At 48.8% G+C, this 26127-nt stretch overlaps 2 protein-coding genes across 9 annotated transcripts in view; both read left to right on the forward strand.

Moving 5' to 3' along the window:
* Nucleotides 1-26127, forward strand: part of LOC141121865 (uncharacterized) — a 306769-nt gene that overhangs the window by 233038 nt on the left and 47604 nt on the right. The window lies entirely within an intron of this gene.
* LOC141121854 (NACHT, LRR and PYD domains-containing protein 12-like) overlaps nt 15189-26127 on the forward strand; it is a 28822-nt gene continuing 17883 nt past the window's right edge. For 2 of the 5 annotated variants that reach the window (XM_073611606.1, XM_073611607.1), the window contains exon 1: nt 15189-15354. The gene's annotated coding sequence lies outside the window, so the exon portion shown is untranslated. Of the gene's footprint in view, nt 15355-17417; nt 17553-26127 lie in introns of those variants that run through there. The other 3 variants (XM_073611603.1, XM_073611604.1, XM_073611605.1) reach the window with 3 other exon arrangements.

A 26127-nucleotide genomic window follows, 5' to 3' on the forward strand; every position in this document is an offset into this window, starting at 1 on the left:
CAAGATCAGGTATGCAGGACAAATGGTATCTTCCCAACAGTCAGGAAGGAGAAGTCCAGTCTGTCAAGCTCAGCCAAGGATGTAATCAGGTGGCAGAGGGAGGAGAAGATCTTGGACCCCCATGTTTAGCGCAGTTCCTCTTTTGGGACTTGGATGATGCTCAGCGCCAATGCTCCGGTTGCTGAGGTAAGGGAAGTTTGCCTCAAAGTCACCAGTCCGGAAAGTCCACCTCTGCTAGGTCTAAAGTTTCACAGAACTGTTGTAGGTCGTCCTTACTCTGAAGGACAGCAGATTTGCCATTCCTGGTAGCGGTAAAGTGAAAAGGGAAAACCCCACCTGTAGGTGGCCTGATTGGCACGGAGCACATCCAGGAGGGGATGTAATGCTTGTCGCTGCATTAATGTCCGTCTGGAAAGATAAGGGAATAGGGAGATTGGTGCACCATCAAAAACCACAATGGATTTTCGCGGACAGCCTGCATCACCACCTCCTTCACTGCATACTTGTGCAATTTACTGATGACATCCCTGGGTCTATCACCATCTTGTGGTACTGGGAGAAGGGCCCTATGGACCCTATCTATTTCAATGACATCCAGTGCATGGTCATCTAAAATGTGACGGAACAACCCCTGAACCATAGGCAGGAGGTCAGGGGAGCATGTAGCTTCCGGGAGTCCCTGGATCCGGTATGTTTTGCCACCTGTCCCGATTTTCATAATCATCCAATTGATCCATAAGGGAGTTCAAGATAGTCTTGTGGTGTTTAGCATTGTCTTGCAAAGCAGAGACAGTTTGCAGCAAGTCATTATGGCCAGTCTATAAAGTCTCCACTCTGTCACCTAGCGCTAATGTATCCTCTCGGATCCCCTCCTTGGCCTGTTTAAATGACTGCTTCACCGATGATATCAGCTGCACAATGTCAGCTTTAGTAAGGAGAGCTTTATTGTGAGCCCCCCAGTCCCACTCTCCCTCCACATCTTCACTATCTGAGATGATAGTTGATCTAGCTGCCGAGTGGGTAGATGGTGAGGGGCTGTGTTGCAGTACCTGAGAGGCTGCTGAGCTGGCTGGAGAAGCATCTCCATCCGCCGCGGAGGATTGCGCTGCCGACTGCGTGGGCGCCATCTTAGTTGCAGCGTGGCACCTGTCTTATGTGACCGAGAAGAGAGATTGCAGGCCACTGGAATGAGGGCCGCCGCTACCGGGCGGCTAGGAGGATGTTTTGCGATGTGTAGGCATAATAACTCACCCAGGGAGAGAGCTAAAAAGGCTGTAGAAGTGCTGAAATGCCCAGTGGTATCAGGAGCAATGGGTCTGAGCGTCTTCACTCCATCGCGGTCAGTCCACGCCCCCCATCAGAGTCAATGTTACTATCCTATTCCTCAAAATCCAAAGCACCGTGCACCAACATACTAACCACCCGGGAAAAGGAGGTGTGCGTTGAGTGATAGGCCCGACCTACCCAGGAATATCACAAACACCCCACTGTATCCACAGTTAGGTGAGTTTCTTGGAAGTAGAGGATAGCTGGGATAAACTTGGTGAGACACTGAAAAATCATGCCACATTTAAGGGGAGAATGAAGGCCTCTGATGTTCCACAACACTACCGGAACTTGCGCCATAGAGGGTTGTAGTTCTGTAATAGAGACAGGGTTACAGGTATGAATGTAATCCAGTGGTACATGAACTGCCCAGGGGATACCACTCGCCACCCCCAGAGTATTAGCACAGCAAAAAAAGTTTGCCGCAATCCAACTCCGGTTGACACAAGACATCCACTGCAAGTGCAGGAGAAAAGTAGCATAAACACACAACAAAGCATGTAATGTAGCATAAAGACACAAAGGTGTCATCCCTAACTAGGGTGTCTCTGGCTTTATAACAGTGTAAGAAAAAAATCCCAACAAAAACAATACAAAGAAAAAACAAACCAGTCGTAGTAGCTGTCAACAGAGCAGCCCAGGTGTCTACACTAGCATCCAGACCCAAGGAAAAAAACATTTTGTAGTATTCCAGCAAAATAGTAGCTTATTGTTGCTCACATCTTGGTCTGCAATATCATGTCCCCCAGCCAGAGAACAAAAGTAGAAATTTCTTTTAAGCAATGAAGTAAGGTACAACTGATTGCCACACAAGAAATGTGGAATGTAGAAATCAATCGCCATCATCTTCATCCCGGCAATGACAAAGAGCCTGCTCATTTTGGTCAAGCCAGGCCGAGGCCTCCATGGCGGATTCAAAGAACTGCACCTGGCCTTTCACTGTAACACGGAGCTTTGCAGGATAGATTACGGCATAGGTTAATTGTAGAAGCCTTAAGTGCCTTTTAACATCAGTGAACTTGGCTCTGCATTTCTGCACCTCTGCCGAGAGGTCTGGGTAGAAAGACACTCTGGTGCCATTGAACTGGATGTTGGCCCAGTCCTGTGCTTGGTGCAGCACTGCCTCTCGGTCACAACAAGGGCGGAGTTTTGCTAGCATAGCTCTAGGGGGGCCTCCGGGCTGGGGTGGGCAAGCTGGTACCCGGTGTGCCCTTTCCACCGCAAAGAAGGGTGAGAATGCAGTTCCAAGAGCCAGTTCTCCAAAAAAACTACAGGGTCTCTTCCCTCAGCATGCTCCGGAAGACCCACTATATGAACATTATTGCGGCAGAAACAGTTCTCTGGGTCTTCTGTGCTATTATTCATGTCTTTCACCAGCTGGTATGCAGATTGTGTGTCATGGGCCAGCGGAGGCAGCTGATCTTCAATATGGCTAATGCGACTTTCTACCGCAGTAGTTTGCTCCCGAATTTTCTGCAGGTCTTGACACTTCCTCCTTTAGGCCCCAAATTGGTCCTTAAATGTATTTACAGAAGCAGTACAATTTTTGATTGCATTGGCTGCTCTTGATCCTCTCCCCCCTCTTCGGGTGATTGACGAGCTAGCAGGTCTGCACATTCTGGCCCAGGATCATCTGGCAGGATGGCTGCCTGTAACTGCTTCTGCGGCTTCTGATGATGAGCGCCATCGGAGACCTCAGTCTACTCCACCCTTGGTGCCCCAGACATTTTCTGGGCATAGTATAGCATGTCACGGGGCTGCTCCTTACCCTGACTGCTTTGACTTGGCAGATTTCAGGCCCCTGTCCTTCAACTTATCCGAGCCACGTGGTGTTCCGTGTGGCTGGGCCGCGGTGGCACCATCTTGGAGCTCTGAGGCCGCAGCCTCAGTCTGCCCTTTTGCGAGTCATCCCTCTGGTACAGAGTGCTGGTGTTCCAATGCGGGCACAGGTGCTGCAGCCAGCTGGGTGACCCAGTCTAGCAACAGTATGTGGGCTGGGGGAGGATTGGTAATGAATTGGCTACAGGAGCTGTGGGAGAAGCGTCCTCTCACATGCCGGTCTTGGCCACGCCCCTCAACTGGGCCATTCTGAGCGTCTTTGAACAGCAATATTCAAGTCTTGCCACAGATTTTCAATTGGATTTAGGTCTGGACTTTGACTGGGCCATTCTAACACATGAATATGCTTTGATCTAAACCATTCCATTGTAGCTTTGGCTGTATGTTTAGGCTCATTGTCCTGCTGGAAGGTGAACCTCAACCCCAGTCTCAAGTCTATTGCAGACTTTAACAGGTTTTCTTCCAAGATTGCCCTGTATTTGGCTCCATACATCTTCCCATCAACTCTGACCAGCTTCCCTGTCCCTGCTGAAGAAAAGCATCCCCACAACATGATGCTGCCACCACCATGTTTCACGGTGGGGATGGTGTGTTCAGGGTTATGTGCAGTGTTAGTTTTCTGCCACACATAGCGTTTTGCTTTTAGGCCAAAAAGTTAAATTTTGGCCTCATCTGACCAGAGCACCTTCTTCCACATGTTTGCTGTGTACCCCACATAGCATTCTCACAATCTGCAAACGGGACTTCTTATGGCTTTCTTTCAATAATGGCTTTCTTCTTGCCACTCTTCCATAAAGGCCAGATATGTGGAGTGTACAACTAATAGTTGTCCTGTGGACAGATTTTCCCACCTGAGCTGTGGATCTCTGCAGCTCCTCCAGAGTTACCATGGGCCTCTTGGCTTCTTCTCTGATTAATGCTCTCCTTGCCCGGCCTGTCAGTTTAGGTGGACGGTCATGTCTTGATAGATTTGAAGTTGTGCCATACTCTTTCCATTTTAGGATGATGGATTAAACAGTGTTCTGTGAGATGTTCAAAGCTTGGGATTTTTTTTATAACCTAAGCCTGCTGTAAACTTCTCCACAACTTTATCCCTGACCTGTCTGGTGTGTTCCTTGGCCTTCATAATGCTGTTTGTTCACCAAGGTTCTCTAACAAACCTCTGAGGGTTTCACAGCACAGCTGTATTTATACTGAGATTAAATTACACATAGGTGGACTCTATTTACTAATTAGGTGACTTCTGAAGGCAATTGATTCCACTAGATTTTTGTTAGGGGTATCAGAGTAAAGGGGGTTGAATACAAATGCACGCCACACTTTTCACATATTTATTTGTAAAAAAAAATTGGAAAACTATTTATCATTTTCCTTTCACTTCACAATTATGTGCCACTTTGTGTTGGTCTATCGCATACTATGCAATCCCAATAAAACACATTTCTGGTTTTAACATGACAAAATGTGGAAAATGTCAAGGGGTATGAATACTTTTTCAAGGCACTGTATAGCAGAGGGTAGAGAGCAGAAGTCAGGACTATGTAATGTACAACATATTGTATAAGATACAGCAGTTGGGACTATATAGTATCAGAATTATGTATTGTACTACATTGAGTGTATAGTGCAGGTGTCAGGAGTATGTAATGTACAATATAAATGATAAAGTGTAAGGGTCAGGACTCATAATATTGGTATTCAGTAATCAGTGGAACCCTAAATGTTCACATGAGACAAGTTTCAGAGGTCCCACACCGCTACCTCCCATCTCCTGAGACTGAATACATTGTTTCTATGTGTTTATCAGATGATGGGGGATCTAGGTGGACCCTCCGCACTGCTCTCTCCTTTACAATAAAGTCTCCTCTTACCCGGTGATGTGAGGGGCGGCTGATTCTCCATCATGATGTCCTTGTAAATCAGGGGTCCTCAAACTACGGCCCGCGGGCCACATGCGGCCCGCTGAGGACATTTATCCGGCCCAATCCACCCAGGGCCGGATTCCCGACAATCCAGGCTCGGGCCGGGGCCAGGTCGGCTCGGCTTCGGCAGGGAGCATATCCGCTCAAGCCGCCTCCCCCACACCAGTAATGGAGGGCTCGGTGTGCCGCGCTGCATGCTGGGAAGTGTAGTTCCCAGCACAGTCCTGCACGAAGACAGGAGGCGCGAAGAGTGACAGAGAGAGCGGAGGCTTCAAGCAACAGCCTACGAACAAGTGAGGACCCCACTGTCCACCCCTCTGTCCCCCTGTCCACCCCTCTGTCCCCCTGTCCACCCCTCTGTCCCCCTGTCCACCCCTCTGTCCCCCCTCTGTCCACCCCTCTGTCCCCCTGTCCACCCCACTGTCCCCCTGTCCACCCCTCTGTCCCCCTGTCCCCCCCTCTGTCCACCCCACTGTCCCCCTGTCCACCCCACTGTCCCCCCCTGTCCCCCTGTCCACCCCTCTGCCCCCCTGTCCACCCCTCTGTCCCACTGTCCCCCTGTCCACCCCACTGTCCCCCCTCTGTCCCCCTGTCCACCCCTCTGTCCCCCTGTCCACCCCTCTGTCCCCCTGTCCACCCCTCTGTCCTCCTGTCCACCCCACTGTCCCCCTGTCCCCCCCTCTGTCCACCCCACTGTCCCCCCCACTGTCCCCCTGTCCACCCCTCTGTCCCCCTGTCCACCCCACTGTCCCCCTGTCCACCCCACTGTCCCCCTGTCCACCCCTCTGTCCTCCTGTCCACCCCACTGTCCCCCTGTCCCCCCCTCTGTCCACCCCACTGTCCCCCTGTCCCCCCCTCTGTCCACCCCACTGTCCCCCCCACTGTCCCCCTGTCCACCCCTCTGTCCCCCTGTCCACCCCACTGTCCCCCTGTCCACCCCACTGTACCCCTGTCCACCCCTCTGTCCTCCTGTCCACCCCACTGTCCCCCTGTCCCCCCCTCTGTCCACCCCACTGTCCCCCTGTCCACCCCACTGTCCCCCTGTCCACCCCTCTGTCCCCCTGTCCATCCCACTGTCCCCCGTCCATCCCACTGTCCCCCTGTCCACCCCTCTGTCCTCCTGTCCACCCCACTGTCCCCCTGTCCACCCCACTGTCCCCCCCTCTGTCCCCCTGTCCACCCCACTGTCCTCCTGTCCACCCCACTGTCCTCCTGTCCACCCCACTGTCCCCCTGTCCACCCCACTGTCCCCCTGTCCCCCCCTCTGTCCCCCTGTCCACCCCTTTGTCCCCCTGTCCACCCCTCTGTCCACCCCTCTGTCCCCCTGTCCACCCCTCTGTCCCCCTGTCCACCCCTCTGTCCTCCTGTCCACCCCACTGTCCCCCCCTCTGTCCACCCCACTGTCCCCCTGTCCACCCCTCTGTCCCCCTGTCCACCCCACTGTCCACCCCACTGTCCCCCTGTCCACCCCTCTTTCCCCCTGTCCATCCCACTGTCCCCCTGTCCATCCCACTGTCCCACTGTCCATCCCACTGTCCCCCTGTCCACCCCTCTGTCCTCCTGTCCACCCCACTGTCCCCCCCTCTGTCCACCCCACTGTCCCCCCCTCTGTCCACCCCACTGTCCCCCTGTCCACCCCACTGTCCCCCTGTCCACCCCACTGTCCCCCCCTCTGTCCACCCCACTGTCCCCCTGTCCACCCCTCTGTCGCCCTGTCCACCCCACTGCCCCCCCCACTGTCCCCCTGTCCACCCCTCTGTCCCCCTGTCCATCCCACTGTCCCCCTATCCATCCCACTGTCCCCCTGTCCACCCCTCTGTCCCCCTGTCCACCCCACTGTCCCCCTGTCCACCCCACTGTCCCCCCCTCTGTCCCCCTGTCCACCCCACTGTCCCCCTGTCCACCCCTTTGTCCCCCCCTCTGTCCCCCTGTCCACCCCACTGTCCCCCTGTCCACCCCTCTGTCCCCCTGTCCCCCCCTCTGTCCTCCTGTCCACCCCTCTGTCCTCCTGTCCACCCCACTGTCCCCCTGTCCCCCCCTCTGTCCCCCTGTCCACCCCACTGTCCCCCCCACTGTCCCCCTGTCCACCCCTCTGTCCCCCTGTCCACCCCTCTGTCCCCCTGTCCACCCCTCTGTCCCCCTGTCAATCCCACTGTCCCCCTGTCCACCCCACTGTCCCCCTGTCCACTCCACTGTCCCCCTGTCCCCCCCTCTGTCCCCCTGTCCACCCCACTGTCCCCCAGTCCACCCCACTGTCCCCCTGTCCACCCCACTGTCCCACTGTCCCCCCCTCTGTCCCCCTGTCCACCCCTCTGTCCCCCTGTCCACCCCTCTGTCCCCCTGTCCACCCCACTGTCCCCCTGTCCACCCCTCTGTCCCCCTGTCCACCCCACTGTCCCCCTGTCCACCCCTCTGTCCCCCTGTCCATCCCTCTGTCCCCCTGTCCACCCCACTGTCCCCCCCTCTGTCCCCCTGTCCACCCCACTGTCCCCCTGTCCACCCCTCTGTCCCCCTGTCCACCCCACTGTCCCCCTGTCCATCCCACTGTCCCCCTGTCCATCCCACTGTCCCCCTGTCCATCCCTCTGTCCCCCTGTCCACCCCACTGCCCCCCCTCTGTCCCCCTGTCCACCCCTCTGTCCCCCTGTCCATCCCTCTGTCCCCCTGTCCATCCCTCTGTCCCCCTGTCCATCCCACTGTCCCCCTGTCCACCCCTCTGTCCATCCCACTGTCCCCCTGTCCACCCCACTGTCCCCCCCTCTGTCCCTCTGTCCACCCCACTGTCCCCCTGTCCACCCCCTGTCCACCCCTCTGTCCCCCTGTCCCCCCCTCTGTCCCCCTGTCCATCCCTCTGTCCCCCTGTCCACCCCACTGTCCCCCTGTCCACCCCTCTGTCCCCCTGTCCATCCCTCTGTCCCCCTGTCCATCCCTCTGTCCCCCTGTCCACCCCACTGTCCCCCCCTCTGTCCCCCTGTCCACCCCACTGTCCCCCTGTCCACCCCTCTGTCCCCCTGTCCACCCCACTGTCCCCCTGTCCATCCCACTGTCCCCCTGTCCATCCCTCTGTCCCCCTGTCCACCCCACTGCCCCCCCCTCTGTCCCCCTGTCCATCCCTCTGTCCCCCTGTCCATCCCCCTGTCCATCCCTCTGTCCCCCTGTCCACCCCTCTGTCCATCCCACTGTCCCCCTGTCCACCCCACTGTCCCCCCCTCTGTCCCTCTGTCCACCCCACTGTCCCCCTGTCCACCCCCTGTCCACCCCTCTGTCCCCCTGTCCCCCCCTCTGTCCCCCTGTCCATCCCTCTGTCCCCCTGTCCACCCCACTGTCCCCCTGTCCACCCCTCTGTCCCTCTCTCCCCCTGTCCACCCCTCTGTCCATCCCACTGTCCCCCTGTCCATCCCTCTGTCCCCCTGTCCATCCCCTATATATATTATTATTTATTATTCATTCTTTTATTCTTTTGCACTACAAAAAAGATGTGTGCATAGGAATTTAGGAATTAGTTCATATTTTTTTTAAACTATAGTGCGGCCCCCCAACAGTCTGAGGGACTGTGAACTGGCCCCCTGTCTAAAAAGTTTGAGGACCCCTGTTCTAAATACTCCCACTCCTCCATGGAGAAATAGACAGTGACATCCTGACACCTTATAGGAACCTGACACACACAATGATACAGTCACCATCCAGACACATCCCTTGTCTGTTACTGGATAATGTCCCAGAATTCCCAGCACCGCTCACCTCTCCTGTCAGCAGCTCCATCATCTTCTTGGTGACTTCTAGAATATTCTGCATGTTGTGTCTCTCAGGTTTTAGGGAGTCACATGGAGGCACTGTGATGGTCATATGATCACCTGACTTCACAAGAGGAAATCTCTATATTGAGGAACCAATAGGAATATCATGTTAGAATCCCAGAATCCTCCTCACCTCTCCGGTCAGGTCTGTGTTTTATTAATAGAGATAAGAGTGATGTCATGTGACCTCCCAGAATCCTCCTCACCTCTCCGGTCAGGTCTGTGTTTTATTAATAGAGATAAGAGTGATGTCATGTGACCTCCCAGAATCCTCCTCACCTCTCCGGTCAGGTCTGTGTTTTATTAATAGAGATAAGAGTGATGTCATATGACCTCCCAGAATCCTCCTCACTTCTCCGGTCAGCAGGTAGATGATCTCCAGGGTGAGGTTTAGTATCTTCTCAGTCATGTGACTCCGGTCCTCCTCCATCCTCATTGGTGCCGTCATTTGATCTATACAGGTCTCCTTGTAGATGGATAACTTTGGGAAATGAAAGTAATGCCGCGTACACACGGTCGGACTTTTCATCTACAAAAGTCCGACGGACGCTGACAGTACGATCGTGTGTGGGCTTCCCCGGACTTTCAGCGGACTTTTCCAGCCGCAAATCTGACGGACTTTAGATTTGAAACATGCTTCAAATCTTTACGTCGTAACTCCGCCGGACCCAGAAATCCGCTCGTCTGTATGCTAGTCCGACGGACAAAAACCCACGCTAGGGCAGCTATTGGCTACTGGCTATCAACTTCCTTATTTTAGTCCGGTGTACGTCATCACGTACGAATCCATCGGACTTTTGTGTGATCGTATGTAGGCAAGTCCGTTCGTTAGAAAGTCTGCCGCAAGTCTGCCAAAAGTCCGCCAAAAGTCCGTCGAAAGTCTGTCGGACAGGCTGTCGGACTTTTGTAGCTGAAAAGTTCGACCGTGTGTACACGGCATAAGAATTATTTGGAAGGTATTGGACACACAATAAATGGATGTGAATGTGAGGGGGGGATAGGAGGGTTGCTGTACATTTAAGAACTACTGCCCCCATGGTAACACATTTAGTTTGGATTGCATAGCGTTTTGCTACAATTTTGCGGTCCTGGGGCCCTCTTGGCCTGCCAGATCAGAAATTTCCATTTCTCTGTTGGGTTGGTTTGGTTTCTGAACTGGATTTGATTCGTTTTAGATCTGCAGACAGGGAATGACTTGTTTGCTCTGAGGGCAGTGCTGTGAGGTCAATGTTGGGTCATCATGATGTCCAGGAAGGGGAACTTGCTGACTTTTGGCCGGAGTTGCCGGCTAATCAGAATAATTGCCAGAACTCCGGCTGCAAGGCTCCAATCTCCAGCAGCCTGCTGACTGATCGGAGTGATGTCACTGTCACTCTCTGCACTAAGAGAAGGGATTGGATAGCAGGAGGATGCTGCTGGTGGAGTAGAGAGCTGTAGGGGAGGAGTCTGTTTTCTTCCCTCCAATGGCAGCCCAGTGTGGGTAAGAGGAGGACAACTTGGGGAAGGGTTTGCTCTCTTGGTTGCCAAATATTCTGTAGTATCCAGGACATTGTACAGAGTAGCAGTGGGTTCCTGGGTAGCGTTGCCACCTCATCCCTTTAAACCTGAACACATATGAATTACACAGTTTCTGTGGCTGATTAAGGTGGTAATTAAACTCACTTGGTGCCTTATCTGCATTAAACTAGCCTCAGAACCTGTGTAATTCAGATGTGTTTGGGTTTAAAGGGATGAGGTGTCATCCTGGGGCTCTGATTTCCATTACTGGGCACTTCCAGAGCCTGTCATGGGAAGGTATTGGATGGTCTCCTGAAGATATATAGCACTGACTGTAATGATCATATGTACTGGGCCCACAACTAGTTGTGTGCGTAGCAGCCATGTTGTTCAGACCACAGGTCTTGCATGCCATCTTGTCATAAGAAGACGCAGCTGCAGTGACCCTCCCCCTTGATAAATGACGCCAGGGCTGTGAGGCAAGACCCTGGATGCTTATGTCGAACTCGCTAGAGACTTAGGATATCTATCATGGCCAGAGGCAGTACATCTGAATTGGAAGAGATAGGTGCCCTGTTAATTGGGCATCCCATAATCCCCTTTCCCTATCCAAGTGTTTCCCTCAAGAAAGCCCCTTTTACACTGGGGCAGGGTGGCGTTGGCGTATTTGCGGAGGTATTCGACCACTAGCGGGGCGCTTTTAACCCCTGCTAGCAGCCAAAAAGGGTTAAAAACCACGCGCAAAGAGCTGCTGCAGCAGCGCTTTGCCAGCAGTATAGCCACACTGCCCATTGATTTCAATGGGCAGGAGCGGTGGAGGAGCACTATACACACCGCTCCAAAGATGCTGCTAGCAGGACTTTTTTTACCGACCTGCCAGCGCACCGTTCCATTATGAAAGCCCCTGGGCTTTCACACTGAAGAGACAGGAGCGGCTCTTTCAGGGCGCTTTGCAGGCACTATTCTTAGCGCTGTAGCGCCTGCAAAGCACCCCAGTGTGAAAGGGGTCGAAGACAAAAAAAAAACAAGCCCATGGACAGGTTACTGACTTTGTGAGAAAGGCAAAAAATGCATATTGCCTGGCTGTGCAGGAATAGGGGGCCCCAAAAAAATTCCAGCGGTACCTTAATCTAGGGGTGGCGCTATATAATCTATGGAGCCGACCATGCAGATCTATAAAAAGGGCTCCTAACACCCAACCATAGAATACCCCCAACACCAGCTACTCACCGACTCCTAATCCTCTTCACTTCTACAGTAGATACCGATTACATCAGCCTCTCCACAGTATAAGGAGGTGTAATGGCTGTGTGTTTATTTCAATGGAACTGAAACTAACTTACATCTACTGTTCTGGAAATTTCACAATCAGCCAAGCCCTTTTCATTGTCAGGAATGTTTATCTGTAGAGTGATCCCCTCCCCCTTCCACAGACCAATCATATATCCCAAATGACTATTTCCTCATATTTTTCTACAAACCCAGAGAGAGAGAGAACCCTTTGATAAGAAGAAACACTCTACAGATTTATAGAAGCATTTATACATTTATATAGCTCTGAATATACCACAGTGCTGTACAGAGATCACTGAGCCAATCACATCAGTCTCTGTACCAGAGGAGCTTACACTCTAATTTCCCCTCCCCCACAGTCACACACTATTATTATTATTATGCATTTATATAGATCTGACATATACCGCAGTGCTGTGCAGAGAACACTGAGCCAGTCACATCAGTCTCTGTACAGAGGAGCTTACACTCTAATGCCCCCCCCCCCCACAGTCACACAATATTATTATTATACATTTATATAGCTCTGACATATACCACAGTGCTGTACAGAGAACACTGAGCCAGTCACATCAGTCTCTGCACCAGAGGAGCTTCTCAACCAGGTGGTGCTGTTTTGCAAAGTGCTGTTAGCTCACTCTGCTTTGGTCTCAGCTAGAGGAAACATCAAGCCTGGGACTGTCCTGCAGGCTTCTCCCCCAGCCCCCATGCAGTGGGTGGGGGGAGACGAAGGTGGAGGCTCTCCAGAGGCACTGAGGCCTACTCCATGTGCTCAAGCTGCAATGGATCCTGGGCCTGTCCCTATGCAAGAGGAGTCCTTATCAGTCTTCCAGGATAAAGTGGTGAACAGACTTTGCCGCATTGCTAAGGATGAACAGAAACTTGCTGTCATGAAAGAAGATCTCAGGAAAAAGAAATCCCTGCATAGTAAGTCTAGAAACAGTAAGAGGGATGTTTTCAAGCTAAAGTCTCTGGAGGAGGCATTGAAAAAGCAGGAGAAGTTGGTCATCTCTCTGAAAAAAAGCAGTGGTGTGTTCAGAGAAAAGTGTGAGAATGAGGAGAGATTCCAATAGATGAAGGAAAGTGCCTGTGCCAGTACCAGCCAGAGGGTGGATACCAGAGCAACGGCGACAGTAAGTGGCTTCACATGGTGGCCCCAGTACTACCCGTCTCAGGATCTGTCGTGTCTAAATCAGTATCTGCCCCCCTCCCTCCCCAGCAGCATGGGTCATCTCAGGAGGAGGTTGAGGAAATGCTGGATTGCTGGAGGCCATTACAGAAATTGAATCTCCCTTGAGTGGCATTGACTCGTCAGATGAGGATCATGGTAAAGAAGTGCTTGCTGAAAATCTCTCTCTGTGTGTGTGAAGGACTTTCCTGAGATTGCACCTGCCAACAGACCCTTGCAATCGGCAGGGAATGCAGGAGGAGATGGCGTGTATCCAGACAGAGAAGTTTCTGCTTGCTGTGAGGAGTCCCACATGGACACCAACAGTGCAGAGCAGGAATGTCGCATGAACATTGAAACTGCAGAGCAGGAATGTCGCATGAACATTGAAACTGCAGAGCAGGAGGGCAGTATGAACGCTGAAACAGCTGGTGTTCTTTCTAAATGGAAGACTACTTGATGACGGGACTGCTGGTAACTGTGGTACTTCTGGGAGTATGGTGAGCGGGACTGTTGTCCTGGAGGGGAGGAGAGAGGATCAAGTGGTGGGTAATTTACCAAACCAGATTTCAGAGGTTCCTACACAGCCAGTTAATGTGTCATCTATCCCAGTTAGGAATTATGCTAAGTCATTCTGGTGGTGGAAGGGAGTCAGTTGTGCGACTTCCACCTAACGCACCTTCTTCCAATAAACTCAGGAATGTGGTACAGCTCAGGTGGGAAGGAGGAGATATTCCACCTATCAGGAGGGTGGTTGTAGATAAGATCCTAGCCATGGAATTTAAGGCGGAGGATATTTATGCTCTTATCAGTCCGGCTGGTTCCTATGAATACGATTTGTCATTTATGCGTCCAGAGTCACTGGATCTGTTCTGGGAGCGGTTTGAGCATGTATATAGGGGCCAGCCAGACTGGAAGGGGCTTGTCCCCAAAGTTGTCTCACGACAGCCCTTGATATAGAATGTGACTATCCTAACAAGGAATGAGTCTATACCCCCTGAGGATTTATGGGTCTGGTTGAGGAGGTTTGGTGAAAATTGTGCCCGCTAAAAAAGATTGTGGATGATAGAGGAATCTGGATGAGTGGGTGGTCGGTGTCAATGAGGTTGAGTATGTGTGGGAATGTGGTCAAGCATTTGCCCTCCTCTGCCTTTATTGGTAGAGATAGGATTACAGTCTTTTACCCTGGTCAACCTAAGCTGTGCCATAAATGTGGAGTCAAGGGTCATTTTTCCTCTAACTCTCCAGAAGTGCTGTTTGTGCCAGGAACTGAGGCATCTGGCGAGGGACTGTAACATCATTAAATGTAACCTATGTGATAAGGTTGGTCACCCTTATAGCCAATACCCTGAGGCTTTGCACAATAAGCCAGAGCTAGTGGAGGAATTCTTCCATCTGGATAGAGAAGAATCTGGGTTGGCGGAGGTTGTACCAGGGGATCCTAGTGTGTCTGTCCCATCAGAATCTGTGTCTGTGAGGCCAGTTGTGGTGTCAGTGTCCCCCCAGTCTGTGGTCTCCCAGTCAGTGTCAGAAAGTGTGGTTGTCAAGTCTGTGTCTGCACCTATTGTTTCTCCTAGTGTAGTGAAGGCAGTGGAGGGTGCTGGACCAGCATGTATGGTGGTGCCAACCCCTCCTCCTCAGCATGGCAGAAGTGCAGCTGGAGGTCGGCAGACACCGAGGGGTGGAGTGTGTGATGGATTGGATGATGGTGGGGGGGAGGTGGGAAGGGAATGAATGTGGCTGGTGCAGAATGCAAGGTGAATGATGTGGAAGTCAAGGTGAATGACGTGGGGGGAGGGGTTAATGGGGGGGTTTTGGAATCACATCCTGATGGCGATTAAATCTCAAAATATTTCTTATCCTGGATTGTGTTTAAGTTGAGGTTCGGGGTTTGTAGTCTCTTTTTGTTGTCATTAAAACATGTTTCTTTCTATGTTATCTTGTCAGGAAAGGGGTTTCTTTACTTGCTGATATAAGCATGCTTGTTTTTGTTTAGTTGTTGTTTATTTTTATGTAAATATGTTTTTATTAATAAGCTGTATGTTTGTATGATTTTTTAATAAACAAAAATTTACACTCTAATGTCCCCTCCCCTCACACAGTCACACACTAATATTATTATACATTTATATAGCTCTGAAATATACTGTAGTGCCGTACAGAGAACACTGAGTCAGTCACATCAGTCTCTGTACAGAGGAGCTTACACTCTAATGTCCCCTCCCCCACAGTCACACACTATTATTAATATACATTTATATAGCTGTGACATACATGGTAGTGCTGTACATTGCTGTGTGTATATTGTTGTAGAAAGGCGGTGTGAATTCCATTATGTGAGTCAGTGAACTTTGTTTTCCTGGACTTTGTACAGGTGTGTCTCTAGATTGTAACCTTATAGTTTGGTAGAGAGCCTCCGAGTCTCAGGAAGGATTCTGTATTTCCTGTATAGAATGGCTTAATTCCTGCAATAAAGGACCGGCGTGTCACTCAGCCAGTGTCACCAGTAACAGGTATGTAGTCGGGGTCCAGGACAGACCTTAAAGCAACATTCATCCCTTACTCAAGGAGAAGTGAAAGGATTGTCCTACAGGAAATATTTATCTTCTATGTACTTGGGGTACTGTAGGTGTAATAGATTCAGGGCTGTCTTTAATATTGATTGGACCCTGGGAAAACATTTTCTTGGGCCCCCCTCCATGCAATTTCACTCTCCATCCCAACATCCCAAAAAACAATCCTATTTTTCTCTGTTACAGACGGCCCCAGTGCTCTGAGACTTACATTAAATAGCAGGTTGACTCAATATCAGTTTACTTCAGAAGATCAGACAGTGATTGTGATTGGTTGCAGCATATTATTACCGCTCACTGATTAGTTGCTAGAGGTTACAGCATATTATTACTGCTCACTGATTAGTTGCCAGAGGTTAAAGCATATTACTGCTCAATGATTAGTTGCTAGAGGTTACAGCATATCATCGCCGCTCACTGATTATCTGCTAGAGGTTACAGCATATCATTACTGCTCACTTATTAGTTCGTAGAGGTTACAGCATATTATTACCGCTCACTGATTAGTTGCTAGAGGTTACAGCACACATTACTGCTCACTGATTAGTTGACAGAGGTTACGCTATGCGTGCCATGGTGAAAAATGGCCATCGGTTACATAGTGCTAAATATTGGGTGTGGCTTAATAGGGTGTGGTTAAATAGGAGATGACTTGCATATTGGAGATGACTTGCATATCGTAGACATCATGAGGTATGATGTCATGCATCTTGTCATTCCAAGACCAGCCAACCCTGGACAGGCTGGAGTGCTGCAGTGGGGAGGTGGTGAATAGGTTTGGCAACCCCCCAGGACTTTTTTACTTAGAAAACCTAGAAAATGTACTGACAAGCTGCATTTTTAACTGTGACAGAAACAAATCTAAATCAATGGACATTTAAACAATATGTAAACATTAACAATACCCATAACAAGCAATCTTCCAAGCTTTACAAAGCCAGAATGACAAAAATGTGAGCGTGACAGATTATGAAAGACCTGAAGAAAAACACAATCTGAAGTGCATGTAGCACACTGTGGCAAATGGTTGCATATGTCTGAACCTGAGCCTAGTCGCAGTATACACTGCAAGCCTATACCACTGTCCTTTTACCAACAAAATACTCCTAATTAGTGCACCACAACTGACAATATCATACACACATAAACCTCAGGACAAAGGATTATTAATTACCAATCGTGTCACGGAGCGGCAGAACGGGGAGATGCCTATGTAGATAAGGCATTTCCCTGTTCTGCCTAGCAGCATGACAGGGATCTACTGCTCCCTGTCATAGTGATCTCTGTCATGTTCTAGTGAGACAATCACTCCCTAGGACACCATTAACCCCTTGATCGCCCCCTAGTGTTTAACCCCTTCCCTGCCAGTGTAATTTACACAGTAATCAGTGCATTTTTATAAATATAAAACAAAGATACCGCGTTGTCTGCAATCAAGGTAAAAAAGCAGCTAGCACAGCAATAGATCAATTGCAAAGAATGAAAACATGTGAACAGTAAGTGCAGCGCTCAGAGTAAATCTCAGAATAAACTGAAAAAAAAAAAAAAAAAAAAAAAAAAATATATATATATATATATATATATATATATATATATATATATATATATATATATATATACAATATACGTGTATAATAAACCAAAAATTTTATATATTATGTGACAATCAAAATATGAGTGAATGATGTCCAATGAAGTGAAGGAAATTATTTTAAAAATAAATAATAGTCCTTCGTGTTTGGACAAGTTAACCAAACAATAAATTGTTTAAACAATAAATAAACTGACACCTGAATTGGATAACGATGTGACAAAGGAAAACGTTTAATATATGTTTTCTTTATTTAGTGACGCTGTTTCTGCTCCCAACCTCTTCACAGTGAGGCTTGGAGAGTATTTGGCAGCGCTGGTTTGCTTGTTCCTGGAAGTGATGTCGTTTCCTTTTCTGGCCTCTCCAAAACGAGGCTTGGAACACATGTGGTGATGACATCCTGTCTGCTCCCAGAAGTGATATCACTTCCAGTTCCTGCTCTTTCAGAATGAGGCTTGGAGTGAAAGCCGTGGTGCCATTTTGTCTGTTTCAGGAAGTGGATGCTAATCCACACAATTGACACCTTTTGTGTGGGCTCATTACCCAGGTACCTTTTTATTATATAAGTACAGTGCCTACAGCAGAGGAGAACCCCAGATGATGTCTTTTAAGATGAAATGCGTTGGGATGCTCTGCTGAAGTCACTGGTTTATTCCAAAGTGCTTTTTTATCTACTAAAATGTGAGTGTATTTCCTCCTTTTTTATTGAATAAATTAATTCTTATTTAAATGGTATTACACTATGTGCCTACTTCTTCTTCCTTTTCATAAATTTGTCCTATTAGAGCAACTATCCATGTGGCTCTCTGTCTATTACCTATCCCATTGAGGTCCATTGTTGGAGTTGGTCTTCTGTTTGGAAGTTGTGTCCTCTGTGACAGTTTCCCCTGGGGGTGTGGCCCTACAAGCCTGATTGACCCATTGGGTGTACACTCATTTGGGTTCAATTGCTCCGGTAAGCCTTTCGACTCTCTGGTGGTGGATCACTTATCAAGTTTGGGCACGTTTTCCTCTGTCACATTGTTATCCAGTTCAAGTGTCAATTATTTTGAACCTCGTTTTGGATATCTACAATTTATTGTTTAGTTCACTTGTCCAAACTAAGGACTATAATTTATTTTTAAAATAATTTTTTCCTTCACTTCGCTGGACATCATTCACTCATATTTTAATGGTCACATAATATATCAATTATTTTTGGTTTATTATACACGTATATTTAGTGTCTATACGCATTGCCTGCATATATATGTTTGAGTTTCTTCCTGGATCATTTATGTGCCAGACCGTTGTTCCTAATTTTTACAGACAGTCTATTGACTGGAATGGTACCAGCTGATTGGAGAAAAGCCAATGTAGCACCAATATTTAAAAAGGGCCCAAAAAACATCCCTGGGAATTACAGACCAGTTAGCCTAACATCAATAGTATGTAAAATCTTGGAGGGGATGATAAGGGACTATATACAAGATTTTAGTAATAAGAACGATATCATTAGCAGTAATCAGCATGGATTCATGAAGAATCGTTCTTGCCAAACCAATCTATTAACCTTCTATGAGGAGGTGAGTTGCCATCTAGATAAAGGAAGGCCCGTAGACGTGGTGTATCTGGATTTTGCAAAAGCATTTGACACAGTTCCCCATAAACGTTTACTGTACAAAATAGGGTCCGTTGGCATGGACCATAGGGTGAGTACCTGGATTGAAAACTGGCTACAAGGGCGTGTTCAGAGGGTGGTGATAAATGGGGAATACTCAGAATGGTCAGGGGTGGGTAGTGGGGTTCCCCAGGGTTCTGTGCTGGGACCAATCCTATTTAATTTGTTTATAAACGATCTGGAGGATGGGATAAACAGTTCAATCTCTGTATTTGCAGACGATACTAAGCTAAGTAGGGCATTAACTTCTCCGCAGGATGTGGAAACCTTGCAAAAAGACCTGAACAAATTAATGGGGTTGGCGACTACATGGCAAATGAGGTTCACTGTAGAAAAATGTAAAATAATGCATTTGGGTGGCAAAAATATGAATGCAATCTATACACTGGGGGGAGAACCTCTGGGGGTATCTAGGATGGAAAAGGACCTGGGGGTCCTAGTAGATGATAGGCTCAGCAATGGCATGCAATGCCAAGCTGCTGCTAATAAGGCAAACAGAATATTGGCATGTATTAAAAGGGGGATCAACTCCAGAGATAAAACGATAATTCTCCCGCTCTACAAGACTCTGGTCCGGCCGCACCTGGAGTATGCTGTCCAGTTCTGGGCACCAGTCCTCAGGAAGGATGTACTGGAAATGAAGCGAGTACAAAGAAGGGCAACAAAGCTAATAAAGGGTCTGGAGGATCTTAGTTATGAGGAAAGATTGCGAGCGTTGAACTTATTCTCTCTGGAGAAGAGACGCTTGAGAGGGGATATGATTTCAATTTACAAATACTGTACTGGTGACCCCACAATAGGGATAAAACTTTTTTGCAGAAGAGAGTTTAATAAGACTCGGGGCCACTCATTACAATTAGAAGAAAAGAGGTTTAACCTTAAACTATGTAGAGGGTTCTTTACTGTAAGAGCGGTAAGGATGTGGAATTCCCTTCCACAGGCGGTGGTCTCAGCGGGGAGCATTGATAGCTTCAAGAAACTATTAGATAATCACCTGAATGACCGCAACATACAGGGATATGTAAGGTAATACTGACACATAATCACACACATAGGTTGGACTTGATGGACGTGTGTCTTTTTTCAACCTCACCTACTATGTAACTATGTAACTATGTGTGTGTGTGTGTGTGTGTGTGTGTGTGTGTGTATGTATATTATATTATATTTCAGTTTATTCTGAGATTTACTCTGAGTGCTGCACTTACTGTTCACAGTGCATTTTTATAGCACTGATCGCTGTATAAATGACAATGGTCCCAAAATAGTGTCAAAAGTGTCCGATCTGTTCGCCATAATGTCACAGTACCGATAAAAATCGCAGATCGCCGCCATTACTAATAAAAAAAAAAAAAAAATTTAATAATAAAAAGGCCATAAATCTATCCCCTATTGTGTAGACGCTATAACTTTTGTGCAAAACAATCAATATATGCACAAAAAATAAAAAACGCAAAAGTGATCAAATACCACCAAAAGAAAGCTCTATTTGTAGGAAAAAAAGGACGTCAATTTTGTTTGGGTGCAACATCGCACAACTGCGCAATTGTCAGTTAGAGTGACGCAGTGCCGTATTGCAAAAAGTGCTCTGGTCAGGAAAGGGGTAAATCTGGACTCATTCCCCCAGATCCAGTGGATGTAAGGGAGGAGGTGTCAGAATCCTTCTAGCCCCACATAGCACCTTTCAGGTACTTCAGCCATCTCCCTCTCTGTCACTCTCCTCTTTCGAAGCACACTGCATTTAACACTCTCATTAGCAACTTATCATCCCGTCCTTGTCAACTCTTCTCTACCTTCAACTCTCTACTTCGTCCTCCACCCGCCAACTCACTCACTGCCCAGGAGATCGCCAATCACTTCAAACAGAAGATTGATACAATTCGCGCGGAGATCTCTACTGTTCCGATACCCTCCACGCTTTACACTTCATGCCCACAGGCACAATTATTACTTCCCTCTTTCAACCTCACCACTATAGACAAGGTTGCTAAACTACTTGGTAATGTCCACCTTACTACCTGCCCTCTGGATCCTGTTCCCTCACAAATGCTACATTCACCCTGTGGCTCTATGCTACTCTCTCTAACCCACATCTTCAATCTCTCCCTCTCTTCTGAAATCTTCCCCAACTCTCTAAAACATGGACTTGTCAGACCCATACTTAAAAAGCCCTCACTGGACCCATCCAATCTTAACAACCTATGCCCCATCTCCTTGCTCCCCTGCTTAGCCAAACTCCTCGAACGTTTGGTCTACAACCGACTGAGCATCCACCTTGCTGATTATAGACTTCTTGATCCCCTTCAGTCTTGATTTCGTTCTCAACACTCCACAGAAACTGCTCTCCTAAAACTAACAAGCCATCTACTAATGGCCAAATCGACACTTATCTGTACTCTTACTCCTGGACCTCTCTGCTGCCTTTGATACGGCTGACCACCCCCTCCTCCTCAAAAAACTCCACACCTTTGGTCTCCGTGACTGTACTCTTCGCTGGTTCTCCTCCTACTTATCCAACCGCACCTTTAGCGTTTCTTACAACTCTACTTCCTCCTCTCCTCTTCCTTTCTCTGTTGGGGTCCCCCAAGGTTCTGTTCTTGGACCTCTCCTATTTTCAATCTACACCTCCTCCCTGGGTCAACTGATAGCCTCCCATGGCTTCCAATACCACCTCTACGCTGATGACACCCAAATCTATTTCTCTACCCCTCAGCTCACTCCCTCTGTCTCCTCACCTATCACTAATTTACTATCAGATATACCAGTCTGGATGTCACACCACTTCCTCAAACTCAACCTATCCAAAACAGAACTTAAAATTTTTCTCCCCCATATGCCCCTTCCCCTGATCTCTCTGTCAAAATCGATGACACAACTATAAGCCCGTCCCCACATGCCAAGGTTCTAGGTGTAGTCCTGGACTCTGAACTCTCCTTCAAGCAACACATCCAATCACTGTCCAAATCCTGCCGCCTCAACCTCCGCAACATCTCCAAAATACGCCCATTTCTAACCAATGACACAACAAAGCTCCTAATTCAGTCGCTTGTCATCTCTCGCCTCGACTCCTGCAACTCCCTTCTCATCGGCTTACCTCTACATAGTCTATCACCTCTTCAATCCATCATGAATGCTACTGCCAGACTCATCCACCTTACCAATTGCTCTGTGTCTGCCACTCCTCTCTGTCAATCCCTCCACTGGCTCCTGCTCGGCCAAAGAATAAATTCAAAATACTAACAACTACGTACAAAGCCATCCACAATTTGGCCCTCAGCTAAATCACTAGCCTAGTCTCTAAATACCAACCTACTCGTTCTCTTCGTCACCTCCTCCCATGCTCGCCTCCAGGACTTTTCCAAAGCCTGTCCAATCCTATGGAATGCCCTACCCCAATCTGTCCACTTATCTCCTACTTTATTAGCTTTTAGACGATCCCTGAAAACCCTTCTCTTCAGAGAAGCCTACCCTACCCACACCTAACAACTGTATTTTCATTTTCTCCATCAGCTCATCCCCCACAGTTATTACCTTTTGTTTCCACTTGACCCTCCCTTCTAGATTGTAAGCTTTAACGAGCAGGGCCCTCTGATCCCTCCTGTATTGATTTGTATTGTAAGTGTACTGTCTGCCCTCATTTTGTAGAGCGCTGCGCAAACTGTTGGCGCTATGCAAATCCTGTATAATAATAATAATGTTTCCGGGTTGAAGTGGTTAAAAAAAAAAAAAAAAAATCTCAATTACATTTGTTTTTTTTGCACACAAAATTATATCACTATCTGTCTGAGCCAGCCTTAACTTCATTAAACGCAGCAACTGATATTGAACACTTTGGTCAGGACCATATCATACAATATGTCTGAGTGCAAGAGTCAGGAGTAACCAACAAACAACACAGTGTACTGAGCGCAGGAGTCAGGAGTAACCAACAAACAACACAGTGTACTGAGCGCAGGAGTCAGGAGTAACCAACAAACAACACAGCGCACTGAGCGCAGGAGTCGGGAGTAACCAACAAACACTGCATACTGAACGCAGGATCAGGAGTAACCAAACAACACAGTGTACTGAGCGCAGCAATCAGGAGTAAACAACAAACAACACAGTGTACTGAGTGCAGGAGTCAGGAATAACCAATAAACAACACAGCGCACTGAGCGCAGGAGTCGGCAGTAACCAACAAACACTGTGTACTGAGCGCAGGATCAGGAGTAACCAACAAACACTGTGTACTGAGCGCAGGAATCATGAGTAACCAAACACAGTGTACTGAGTGCAGGGGTCAGGAGTAACCAACCAACACAGTGTACTGAGAGCAGCAGTCAGGAGTAACCAACAACACAGTGTACTGAGTGCAGCAGTCAGGAGTAACCAACAAACAACACAGTGTACTGAGAGCAGCAGTCAGGAGTAACCAACAAACAACACAGTGTACTGAGAGCAGCAGTCAGGAGTAACCAACAAACAACACAGTGTACTGAGTGCAGCAGTCAGGAGCAACCAACAAACAACACAGTGTACTGAGTGCAGCAGTCAGGAGTAACCAACAAACAACACAGTGTACTGAGTGCAGCAGTCAGGAGTAACCAACAAACAACACAGTGTACTGAGTGCAGCAGTCAGGAGTAACCAACAAACAACACAGTGTACTGAGCGCTGGAGTCAGGAGTAACCAACAAACAACACAGCGTACTGAGTGCAGCAGTCAGGAGTAACCAACAAACAACACAGTGTACTGAGCGCAGGATCAGGAGTAACCAACACAGTATACTGAGTGCAGGAATCATGAGTAACCAAACACAGTGTACTGAGTGCAGGAGTCAGGAGTAACCAACCAACACAGTGTACTGAGAGCAGCAGTCAGGAGTAACCAACAACACAGTGTACTGAGTGCAGCAGTCAGGAGTAACCAACAAACAACACAGTGTACTGAGAGCAGCAGTCAGGAGTAACCAACAAACAACACAGTGTACTGAGAGCAGCAGTCAGGAGTAACCAACAACACAGTGTACTGAGTGCAGCAGTCAGGAGTAACCAACAAACAACACAGTGTACTGAGTGCAGCAGTCAGGAGTAACCAACAAACAACACAGTGTACTGAGTGCAGCAGTCAGGAGTAACCAACAAACAACACAGTGTACTGAGCACTGGAGTCAGGAGTAACCAACAAACAACACAGCGTACTGAGTGCAGCAGTCAGGAGTAACCAACAAACAACACAGTGTATTGAGCGCTGGAATCAGGAGTAACCAACAAACACAGTGTACTGAGCGCTGGAGTCAGGAGTAACCAACAAACAACACAGCGTACTGAGTGCAGCAGTCAGGAGTAACCAACAAACAACACAGTGTATTTAGCGCTGGAATCAGGAGTAACCAACAAACACAGTGTACTGAGCGCTGGAGTCAGGATGATGAGAGATAGAGAGGGGGGGGAAGAAAGGAAGAGGAGAGATGTGAGGAGAGAGAGGGGGAAGAGAGGAAGGGGAGAGAGGTGAGGGGAGAAAGAGAGAGAGGAAGGGGAGAGGGGGAGAGAGAGATAGATAGGGGGAATGAGAGAAGTGAGAGGAGAAAGAGAGGGGTGGGAAGAGAGGAATTGGAGAGAAGTGAGTAGAGAGAGAGGGGAGAAAGGAAGGGGAGAGATGAGGGGGAGAGAGAGAGATGGGGAAGAGAGAAGTGAGGGGAGAAAGAGGGGTGGGAAGAGAGGAATTGGAGAGAATTGAGGAGAGAGAGGGGGGAGAGAGGAAGGGGAGACAAGTGAGGAGAGAGAGAGAGGGGTAAGAGAGGAAGGGGAGACAAGTGACGGGAGAGAGAGAGAGAGATGGGGGATGAGAGAAGTGAGGGGAGAAAGAGAGGGGTGGGAAGAGAGGATTTGGAGAGAGAGGAGGGGGAGAGAAGTGAGGGGAGGGAGAGAAGTGAGGGGAGAGAGAGGGGGAAGAGAGGAAGGGGAGACAAGTGACGGGAGAAAGAGAGAGATGGGGGGATGAGAGAAGTGAGGGGAGAGAGAGAGGGGTGGGAATAGAGGAATTGGAGAGAAGTGAGGAGAGAGAGAGAGGAGAGAGGAGGGGGAGAGAGGAAGGGGAGAGAGGAAAGGGAGAGTGGAAGGGGAGAGATGTGAGGGGAAGAAGAGAGAGAGAGAGAGGAGAGAAGGGGGGAGAGGAGGGGGAAGAGCGTGTGGGGAGCAGGGGAGAAAGAGGGGGAAGGAAAATAAAGGGGACAGTGTAAGGGGGAAAGAAGGGGATGAGAGAGAGAGAGAGAGGGGAAAATTTTAGAGGGAAAGAGGGGCAAAGATAGAGAATGTGAGGTGAGAGAGGAGAAAGAGTGAGAGGATGGGGAAGGAAATGGGAGAAAGAATGAAAAGAGAGAGGGGGAAAAAAGATATGGGGGATATGAGGGAGCAAAAGGGGAAAGAGGAGGGTGTGAGGAAGAGGAGGAGGGAGAGGGAGGGAGAAAAAAGAGGGAGTGAGGAAAAGGGGAGAGACTGTGGAGGGGACCAGGGGAAAGAGAGAGGAGTAAAAGAGAAAGAGATGGGAGAAAAAAAGTGGGGAAGAAAAATATTGAGGAGGCAGAAAGAGGGGGGAGCTAAAGAGGGGAGACAGGAGGGTAAGAGGGTGGAAGAGAGGGGGTGAGAGAGGTGGGTGGAAGAGAGAGATAGGGATGAGAGAGAGCTGAGAGCGAGAGCTGAGGGGGGAGGGGAGAAATGGAAAGAGAGAGGAGAAAAAGAGATATGGGAGAAAAAAGGGGAAAAGAGTTGGGAGGAGAGAGAGGGGCAAATATAGGGAAAGTGAGACACAAGAGAGAGGAGAAAGAGTGAGAGGATGGGGAGAAAGAGGGAAAAGATATGGGGGTAAGAGATAATGAAAAAGGGGAAAGAGAGGAGGGTGTGAGGGAGGGAGAAAAAAAGAGGGAGTGAGGAAATGGGGAGAGACTGTGGAGGGGGGGCAGGGGAGAGAGAGAAAGAGATGGGAGAAGGATAGAGGGGAGAAAAATATTGAGGGGGCAGAAAGAGAGAGGAAGAGCTAAAGAAGGGAGAGAGGAGAGTGAGAGGGGGGCAAGAGGGTGGGAGAGTGTGAGGGGGAGAGAGGAGGGAGAGAGAGAGAAGGGGGGGGGAGAGAGAGAGAAAAGGAAGAAGAAAGGGTTGGGGGAGAGGGGGGGGCAAATATTGAGAAAGGCAAGAGAGAGAGTAGAAAGGGGGGGGGGAAACATTATATATATATCTTCTTGCCAGAGCAGTACCATCTGTGCCCGATACCTTCTTGTCTCTCCTGCATGTCTTCATAGGTTTGCAGGTACTCCTGTCCATTCACTTCTGTGATAAGGGGGAGCTGGCCATAGCTGAAGGTATCCCACCAGCATCCTACTGCCTGGCCACTGTACACAACCTGGGCTCCGGGCAGCAGTATTGAGAAAGCAGCAACAATCTGAGATGAGAAGGGCAGGGGACCTATCACCGAAACAGACAT

Source organism: Aquarana catesbeiana, unplaced genomic scaffold (genome assembly GCF_042186555.1).
Source record: "Aquarana catesbeiana isolate 2022-GZ unplaced genomic scaffold, ASM4218655v1 unanchor233, whole genome shotgun sequence".
Classification (NCBI taxonomy): domain Eukaryota; kingdom Metazoa; phylum Chordata; class Amphibia; order Anura; family Ranidae; genus Aquarana; species Aquarana catesbeiana.